The 10645-nt window shown below is 44.6% G+C and overlaps 1 pseudogene; it reads right to left on the minus strand.

The window, feature by feature from the left end:
- Positions 1 to 3502: 3502 nt before the first annotated feature.
- LOC144134011 (acetylcholinesterase pseudogene) lies at positions 3503 to 5643 on the minus strand (annotated as a pseudogene).
- Positions 5644 to 10645: the final 5002 nt, after the last annotated feature.

Below are 10645 nucleotides of genomic sequence, written 5' to 3' on the forward strand. Positions count from 1 at the left end.
CATCCATCCATCCATCCATCCATCCATCCATCCATCCATCCATCCATCCATCCATCCATCCATCCATCCATCCATCCACCCACCCACCCACCCATCCATCCATCCATCCATCCATCCATCCATCCATCCATCCATCCATCCATCCATCCATCCATCCATCCATCCATCCATCCATCCATCCATCCATCCATCCATCCATCCATCCATCCATCCATCCATCCATCCATCCATCCATCCATCCATCCATCCATCCATCCATCCATCCATCCATCCATCCATCCATCCATCCATCCATATGTTGTCACTAGTCATCTGCGCATTCTGCTGTGAGTGAATGTGGAGAGATTGACTTCTACCTCGAACAGCGCGTAAAGTTAATATTCTGTGTGAAGCTTAGCAGGACAGCCACACGGGCGTACGAGCTCCATCATGACGCTTACGGCAACGAGACATTATCGCGGGCGCGAGATTTCGAGTGGCACAAGAGGTTCGTTTCGGATATTACGTCGGTGGAGGACCACATAAGGCAGGGGCGTGCTTCAATCTCAAAGAATGAAAATAACGTGGCTCGGATGAGACAAATCGTACAGCAAGACCACACCATTGCAGTCCGCATACTATCATATGCTCTCGACATTCGTAAGCCAACATGCCAGCAAATTTTACCCGAGAATCTAAGGAAACGAAAGCTGAATGCCAGACCTGTGCCGCACTGCCTCACAGGACCAGAAGGACACGCGGTTATCAGTGAGCGCTGATTTGCTCTCCGAGGCAGCCAAGGATGCTGCATTCGTCGACAGCATCATTGCTGAAGACGAAACATAGTGTTTTGAATTCGATCCTCAAAAAAAGAGGCAGAGCGCCGAATGGCGGTCCACAAGCTCTCCGGCGTCGAGAAAGTTGCGGCAACAAAAGACCGAAACAAAGATGATGCTGATTGTTTTTGTCGATGCCAGAGGTGCCATACACCACGAGTGCGTCCCACAATGGCAGACGGTGAATCAGGAGTTTTATATCCGCGTGCTCCAGCACACGCGCGATGCACTGCGACGCCGTCGCCCTTACTTATGGGCATCTGGACAATGTAGCATTCTTCATGTTAACGCAAGGCCGCACACTGCTTTCAGTGTGGCAAAATTTCTTGCCAAATCCAGCATCACTGTGCTTCCCCATTCGCCATACTTGCCTGGCCTCTCCCCATGCATTTTGTCCTGTTTCCTCGTGTGAACAGAGCCCTAAAAGGTCGCTGGATGTAAAGCGTGGAGGCAATTCAAGACGCCACGACAAAAAAGCGACAGCCCTGCCAAAAGAAGCGTTTTTCAACTGTTTCCAAGACCTCAAGAACGGTTGGAAGCTGCGTACTGACTGCAAGGTGACTATCTCCAAGGGATGCTGCACAAATTATTGCAATGTTAAACGCATATTCCTAATAGACTCAGTTTTGGAACTTTACGGACAAAGGTTGTACTAAGCGAACTACGAGCTTTCCTTGGTTTGAGTCTATTCTGTGCTTAACACTTTCTGTAAATGTCGTGGTAAGCCCTACGGCAATGTTTTCTGAATATTCTTGGGGTATATTTGATTTTTGCACAGGGACAACAATATGCTGACTCATTATAGCAGTGCATATAGATAACAATAAAATGTTGCCAAGTGCAGGGCACATGCATGCATGGTGTGCGTGCTAGAAGTTAAGGCACAGTGGTATTTTGGGGCTGAACTCGTAACTGTCTCGGTTTCGCCTCACGTCTTAGCTCAAACAACACACACACTACACGTACACACGCAACATAAACATCTAACCTCTCGTTCAATAGTGCCTTGAGAGTTTGTCGTTTATGTTTATTACTCAGTAATATCGCTAGAAGTTACCGAATACGAAAAAAACTGTAGCTTTAAAACGACCATGTTTGTTGGTCAGGGGAAGGAAGGGTCAACGACGTGAGGGCGAGGGCGGGAGAGGGCCGGATAACTTTTCAAAATGAGGGCGAGGGAGGGTCTTGGATTCAAAAATGAGGTTGATCGAGGAAGAGTTAAAATGAGGACATTTGCCTACCTCTGCTCCAAATAACAGGCAATGGGCTACAGCCCCATTTCAGAGGAAGCGAAAAAATATAGAAATAGTCATAACGGCCCTTATTAATTTGACTAGTAATAACAATAACAACATATTATTAACAGTAAGAATAATATTGCTGATGATGCATTTTTTTAGCGCAAGTGCAGATTTGGCCAAAGAGCGCCATGAAACAAGGTAGTTTTTCATTCCACAAGGTCGGGTCAAAGACACATTTCCCAAGCATTTCACCCTAAAGCAGCCGAGCGCCTGGCAGGGTAGAGCTTGTACCCATGGTATCACCGGTGGCTACCCGGCGGCACTGGTGATCGAACCCCGCACGTCCCGCATGCGAGGCGGACGCTCAAACCACTAAGCCACTGCTGCGGTGTCAGTAATGATAATATTAACAAATCTTATTTACTCCTCACTGAATAAATATTACATACATTGCACTGCATACTTTGAAAACTTTCGAAAGGGCTGTGACAGGGGACGCAAAGAGAAAGACACGAAGGACAAGCGCTCCTATCAACTGAAGTTTGTTGGAAAGAACGCAACGTTAAATAGCTCACACAAGGCAGCCAGCAGCGCATGCGCCTACCCCTAAAATGACAAAATGAAGCACTTTGTTGTACCAAGATAGCGAATTTCACAATCATGGATTACAACAGATGGTGTGCTGACGCACATGTCGGAGCTTTTGTGCACATGTGCCCTTTCTCTGAACGTTTTCTGTTTGCAAGCGTCTGAATGTAATCTCTCGACGGTTTTGTGGCACGGTCATTTTTAGACTTTTTTTGTGAGCAGCGTGTGCCGCTTTTGATCTAATCTTGTCCTTTGGAAACTGGAAATAAAGACTTATTGGTTTGTGAATGGAGACACTGTACACACGCAAATAATCTCTCCACGGAGCCCACTGTCGCAATTGAAACCAACTCCAGCCCAGCAGTGCCCCTATCTTTTTGTCTTCGTTTCTCGGTCCTCTTTAGTCTATGCAGCCTCTGCTGTAAAACATAGAAGCGCCATCCATACTAGTATAAAAGGCCGCGTTTCAGTGTCAGCCAGAAAGCCTAATTAAAATATATTAAATTGAGATCGGCCGGTCGCAATGCAGCTTGGGGGCAAAAGATCCCTGTGAGCTGTCACGCTTACTCATAGCTTGTAAAAGTAAACATGAGCATGCCAGTATTTTATTGTGTCTTAACATGTTACATAGTGCATTGTTACTTTTGGAGGCATATCGACGACAGTTTGCGTCGATCAGAACCGCCTAATATCGTGATTTCTAACTCTTAACCATACTTGCCAGTTCGGTTCGCAGCAAGGCACAGCGTTTCTAATCCACGTTGAAGCTTAGAATACAACGGCATGGGTGGAACACGCAACTTGCATTTATTGAGCGGTGAGAAAGTCAACTCTCCACGCTAGAAATACTTGTTTTATTCAACAACTGGGAGCGGTCCAGTCGTCTCGAATATTGTCCCAGAACTTGCAGTAAGCAGCTCGATACGCAGAGCCAACAGATTCTTCAACGTCCAGTACTAGGTGTTTCCTGGAAGGGGCCATGCGCTGTGGCCAGGTTGGGAGGACAGACGTCGGATCTCCTGGACTGTTGGGGTTCCTGTAGTAGAACAGAACTAATTGCCAATTTATGCTCAGCAAAAGCCATACAAAACAATTTCTGGACAAACGTTCTTTTGAACTGGAAAGACATTAAGAACCTAATTTGTTCAGTTATTGTAGGCTTTAACTGTGACAACATACTCATAATCGTCAGCCTGACTACACTCACTGCAGGGCAAAGGCCTCTCCCATGTCTCTCCAAGTAACCCTGTCTTTTTCCAGCTGCGCCCACCGTATCGTCGCAGACTACTTAAACTCGTCCGCCCACCTAACTTTCTCCCGCCCCCTGCTACGCTCGCCTTTTCTTGAAATCCAATCTCCTACCCTTAAGGACCAGCGGTTATCTTGCCTTCGCACTGCATACGAAATAGACTCAAAGCACAACATACGCATACGCACCCCGTTTTGGCAAAATTGCTCCAGTATCTCATCACCCGACCACTCAAGATCTTCTCTTCCTCTTTGTACCGCTGGGTGGCGTTGAAAGGCGCGCCGAATACGAAAGCCAGCTCCGCAGTGTGTATAACACCCATCCACAAAGGCCACGCTTCGCGGGACGACCTCCGCGTGAATATGTACTGAAACAGTTGAGCTTTGTCGTGGACGAAGCGGTCCGCCAATTTCACTGCTGGACACGAGAAGTGGTAGTCACCCACTATCAAATCAAGAGCCTTCAATTTCTCTTTCGAAGTGGGAGGCACCACGCCGCCAGTGTACATCTTCAAGACTTCGTCAAATGGAGGCATTCCCTTTGAAGGATCTAATGATCGTAAAGCTGTTGCGAATTCCTCTTGCGAAATATGCGGATACTGGTCTGTGAGGGGGAACATGAAAAAGTTCTGGAGGTAGTAGGTGCCTTCGTTTAGGTTCGAACCAAACAAAAGTCTAATGTTTCTATTGAACCTATTCTCAGCTATCAGCGCCTGTGGCGACTTTGGAAGAAAGGCACCGTCTGCTACTGGAACAAATGTGACGAAAACTACCTCGCCGCATCCTGTTTCATTATACACAATCTCGCTGGGATCTTTCTCGCGCAGGCAGTCCAGGGTCTCTTGATCCAAGGATTGCGGACATCCCACCGCAGCAGCCAGTCTCGCAGCAGCTTTTCTAGCCATGTCATTGCTTTGTAGTGCCCAAGGCGATAACGCTGAACCGCTTTCAAGGATAACTCTGCTGAATAGATTTCTAGAAAGTGGCGACAAGAGATGAAAACTGGCGCTTGCGGCGCCGGAGCTTTGGCCGAACAGTGTCACGCGATTCGGGTCACCTCCGAAGGCTGCTATGTTGTCCCGGATCCATTCGAGAGCGAGCAGCTGGTCGTAGAGGCCGGCGTTTCCAGGAACCAGTTCGTTTCCGAACGAAAGGAAGCCAAGGGATGCGACGCGGTAGTTCATCGAAACCACGATCACGCCTTCTTTCGAGACCAGTGTCCGCGCATCGTACATGTCCAGCGTCGATGTGCCCGTGTAGAAGCCGCCGCCGTATATCCAAACTAAAACAGCCGCAGCTTCTTTGGCCGGCGAAACAGGCGTCCATACATTTAATTTGAGGCAGTCTTCGCTCATGTTGGTGTTCGCGTTCCACTTCGTGACACCCCTAAAGTCACCGTACGCAGTGGAGACCACCTGTACGCATGAATTTGGCTTGACTGTGGCGTCTAGCGTTCCCGACCAGGGCCTGCTAGGCGTAGAGCGACTGAAACGCAGCTTCCCAACAGGAGGCTCGGCGTACGGTATGCCATAAAAGACGCGCACTGGTTTTCCTAGAGCTGACTTCATGACGAGCCCCTTCACTGAACCTCTGGTAGTGTTCACAACCGTTTTCGGCTGACTAGCAGTATATTCTTCACCTTTCGAAGATATGTTTTCGCACATGGCCGACATACATTGAAGAATGGTTCCACTACAAGCCATCAGCACGATTACAAAACCGTACGAATGCTGTGAACGCCGGAGGAGCATGGTCGCTTCCTGCAAAGGTGATATACAAAATTCAGTCAGCGCTTTCTTTCAGCTCCACCACCATTCTCTCACACTTCACTGCCTTGCAAATACTGCAGGAGACAGTTACAGGCTGCAACCGCTGTGCACCGAGTTTTGTTGTTTTGTGCTACGCTTAATGGCTGATAAGCATTTAGGCTATTAAGCAACAAGATCAAGGTATATAGAAAAGTGTTTTCCAAAGAATTTAATTAAATGGATAAGAGCACACGGCGGTGTAGAAGGCCTAACAAGTTAGTTCGTATTACCTAGTGATGACATATGAAGAAAATATTTAAAAATGGTCAGTAGTACAGGTTTTCAAGGAGGTCGGATAACTGCAGCAACCATACTAGGCTCCTCAAAGATCTCGGTGCTCCCGACAAGTAAAACAACCTCGACAGTCTTCCTCCCAGGAATGAGAAAGTGGCACAGCTGCATCACCAAATTAAGGGAGCATTAGGCCAGTGTGCAGAGTCTCTGACCAAAACGTGCTTAGCGCAACGTTAACTGAGCTCTGTCAGCGGGTAATCAATAAAAAGTTTCAAGGCGTTAAAACTTATTTACCATATTTAGTTTCATTATAAAGCTCAAACAGACGAAATTTAAACAACTGAATCGTCCCCTGGAAGCAAGTTGGGATTTAAAGGCATGTGTTCATCGTAGAATAAATTATTTGTTCCTTAGCTGTTCGGGGTTTTTTGCTTGAGATTAAAATGTGGTTTACTGTGGTCTAGCCTCCACATTTCTCACAAACGGGTTCGTCTTCTTCTGTCAGTAAGAAGTCATCTATCAGTTTTGCGTGTCCAAAGCGAATACGGCATATATTACTTGAGTAATTGTTCTTTGTGCATGCAAGGCTTACATTCTCTAGTGATGGGCTCTATCAGGCGTAGCTTCTTATTTACTCCATTATTGCATTGAGCCTGCCAATTATCTCTTAGCTTTCCCTGCATGAACTTGATGCAATCTTTGTAAGGTACGTGTATTCTCTGTATTTTCTTCTTTCGACCATGTGCAGCACATCAGTCGGCACTCTTGTTTTTATCTAGCGCGACATGGCTCAGGACCTAACAGATAATTATGCTGTGTCCTTGTGTTTTGGAACCATTTATATGTTGTGAACGGTGCTGCCAGCTAATGGTTCATTTCTGAAATATAATGCTGTCAGCAAGCTAAGGAATTATATAGTTTGTGCGGTTTTTGATACTGTGGTTTATTATTTTGTTTACAGCTACACAGACAGCATAACATCCGGCGGTAAATATAGCATAACATCCGGCGGTAAATATAGATGCACAGTTTCGTATCCTCACTGTTTTTTTTTCAGTGACATTGTGCAATAGCACTTCCGACATATTTTCTGTTTTATAGCCTTCTGCGCAAAATTCTCTGTAGTTCGCACATTTTTCTCTGAGAGCGAGATATTCACTAAGAATTTTCTCTAAGAGCGAGAGCGTTCTGACTACAAGTAAGAACGCGTGTGGCGTTTGCTTTTTTCAAAAGTGCGTTTGTGTAAAGTCGTACACATTTGGAAGGGTGTACCTTGGAGACAGCAGAATGTTTCTTGAGGCAATATTCGGACTAGTATCCAGTATTATTGTCATTTATCTAGAACCGGAATAGCAAATGTAGGTTGAATTTAGGCTTGGTGTTGAACAGTATTCTGAAAGTGCATTTTGTAACCACTAATTTGCACAAAGTTTTGCTAGAGATCGTATTTTCAGTACATATGAGCATGCATGCATGGTTCTTCAGTCTTGGAGACTGCATGGTTTCATTTTTTTCTACACAGACTATTTACGGGAGAACTTCTGTATACACCAGCGAAGAGAAGGAAACGAAGGTTATGCACAGAGTACAGTCATTTTTGACATTATTGTCTTAGAGACCAATACAATCGTGACCGCCATCACCCTGCCTACGTCTACCGCAGGTCATAGTCCTCCCCCATTCCTCTTCACTTCACCCTGTCTTGTACCAGCAGCAGCCACCTTATCCAAGCAAACTTCTTTATCTCATCCCCCTACGTAACTTTCTGCTGCCCTCTTCTACGATTGCCTTCTCTGGATATCCACTCCGTTGCCCTTCACGACCATCGGTTAACTTGCCTTCGCATCACATGCCCCGCCCAAGCCCATTTCTTCTTAACGTCGACTGCGTCAAGAAGATAGAAATGCTGCGCCAAACCTGGGCATGTTCTCTTTCTTACTGTAATCTCTTCCTGTATCTTAGCATTATTCCTGTAATTTTATATGCTTAGCTGGCTGCAGTTTCCTCACTTGGAGCTGAACTTTCAATTTGAGCCGCACAGCTGAGTACCGGTAAGGTAGAGCTGCTATATATTTTTCTCTTAAGGGACACTGGTAAACTGCCATTCGCTACCCAAGAGAACCGGCCAATTGCACTCCACGCCAATCCTTATTCTTCTTGTTATTTCTATCTCGTAATCCAGATCTTCGGTCATTACCTGCCCTAGGTAGACGTATTTCCTAACCTCTTACAGACCCTCACTACCAATTGTAAACTGCTGTTCTGTTCTGAGACTGTTGAATAATTACTTTGGTTTCCTGTACATTACCATTTAGACCCAAATTTCTGCTCTTCCTGTCTAGTCATCGCACATGCTCTAAAATTCATGGACGTAATAACTTAGCAGGTCAATGTCATCACCGAATTCACCGAATACCGAAGGTATTCTCCATTAACTCTTATCGCCAACTGCTCCAATCCAAGGCTCTTAATACCTTCTGTAAACAGGCTGTCAATAGCAATGGCGAGATCGTGTCTCTCTGCCTCGCACCCTTCCTTATGAGAATTTTATTGCTGCATTTACGGAGGGCTATGGTAGCTGTGCAGTCGTTATAGATACCTGCACTATGCACCAATAACCTAGGCGAGAGCTTACGACAAAGGGGTGAACGTGTAAAAGGGAGGCCCTATCAGAGCGATGAGAGGACTTTGCGTATGTTCAGAGATTTGGAGAATCCTTTTTAACGCGACAGCGTTAAGGAGATCATTTCGCAGAGAAGCCGGTGACGGCGTTGTTGCCCGTTTGCGGTGTCGTTGTAAGACGAAAATCTCTAGATGAAAAATCTTGTGCAGGTGCGGGGAATCCAACCAATGTTTCTCACATTTCGATTCGAGCACGCGTAGGACCGTTGCTATGGTAGACCACTCTACGGAGGGCCTATGGTTCGAAGTGAATAAAAAGTGGACCTAGTGAATGTGTTGTGGTCTTTTCAGTTCAGTTCAGTTCATTTTATTTCCGCTTAAAGACCAGTAGGCCTCAGGAAAAAAACAGCAGGTTGACAAGCTCCCGAGGCCCACAACTTTCGGCAATAATGACACCATTGCTCACAAAAAAACAAGGGAAAATACATAGACCTCAATCGAAAATTGACATTCTAAAGAAAAACAGTCCTACCTTTCCAACACACTTCAAGTAAGTAGCTCAGTATTACACATAAAACAAATAACAATACAGAATTCTGTGCGAAGAATATATACAACATTAAAGCAATTTGTAAACATCGACAATAGCACATAATAGTATTGTAGTAAAATATTTTCCATAAACTGAGGTAAAAAAGAAAACAATAGCAACTTTAATCTACATAAATGTAAGAACAGGAGCAGGGTGGAATAAAATTAACACACACATTGGTGACATAACCTTTACCTACAGGCTAGTTAGACTATGTTCCCCCAAACTAGATATTTCATATTTAGCCAAATACATGATAAAGTTTTAGCATAACGCCAGAAAAGAAACCACACATAAAATGTAACAATCATATAGCGAAAAACACATGGAGGTCCGCCTTGCTGCTTTCGTTGAGTATTGCTGGAAGTGTATATCTGAGCATCTGCAGCCCATAGTTAGTTCGTGGTGTGTGAATGGTGTAGTGTCTTAAATGGCGTAGTGGGTATGTCGACACTTTCAGCTCTAGCTTAGCAAATTCAGACAAAGTTGATACATTGTCCCGAATTTCTTGTTGGTAGCATAACGACAGACATATACATATAAAATATTGAATATTCGCCGAATATTACTTTTGCGGAAAAATTCCGCGAAGTGATGATCATAATATAGGTTGAGAGTAATTTTTAAATGTTTCCTTTGAAGGAGGTAGATACTGTGAAGAGTGGTGTGTGGACCAGTTTCCTATACTTCCTATACTACGTTACAATATTGTAAATGTGGCATGGAGAGGGTTTGAAACAGAGGCAGCTTAATTTTAGCAGAAAAGAAATTCTGATAACGAGGTAGTACGCCAACTACACGAGCAAACTTAAGGCACACACGATCTACATGTACATCCCAGCGCAGTTTTTCTGTGAACCAGATTTCTAAAGATTTAAAGCTACTAACATTTTCTTTAGTTCTGGAGGCCTAACAAATTTTCCTGGAGAAGCTCAGTGCCTATTACTTCGGTCGGAATAACATTGCTTGTGTTTTTGAAACATTTATTTGCAATGTGTTACTTTTTACCCAATGGACAAGCACTGAAGGAGAATATTTGCGACAGTAACGCGGTTTTCTGGGCAGTAACTACTAAAGAATATGCTCGTTTCGTCCAGGTATATTATAAAGCATGTATTCTTATTAATAATAATAATATCAATAATATATAAATTAAATAAATGTGGGCCTAAAATAGTCCTTTGCGGGACTCCAGTTTTGATTTGAGTCATGCGGGAGGAGCACCCATTGAAACCGACATATTGATATCTTTGGGATAAATACGAGCGAATTAGCACCAGAACATGGCCCCTCATGCCATATCACTGAACTTTTTTAAGAGGTGTTTCATGACTAATGCTATAGAAAGCCTTTTAAAATCTGTAAAGACACCTAGTACAATACATTTTGCCCCAAAGTTTTCTAATATAAATTATTTTGGGCTACTGATGCAGTTTTAGTGGACACACCTTTTTGGAAGCCGCGTTGAGAACGGATGATAATACTGCGGTGATGGAA

Source organism: Amblyomma americanum, chromosome 5 (genome assembly GCF_052857255.1).
Source record: "Amblyomma americanum isolate KBUSLIRL-KWMA chromosome 5, ASM5285725v1, whole genome shotgun sequence".
In the NCBI taxonomy this organism is placed as follows: Eukaryota; Metazoa; Arthropoda; class Arachnida; order Ixodida; family Ixodidae; genus Amblyomma; species Amblyomma americanum.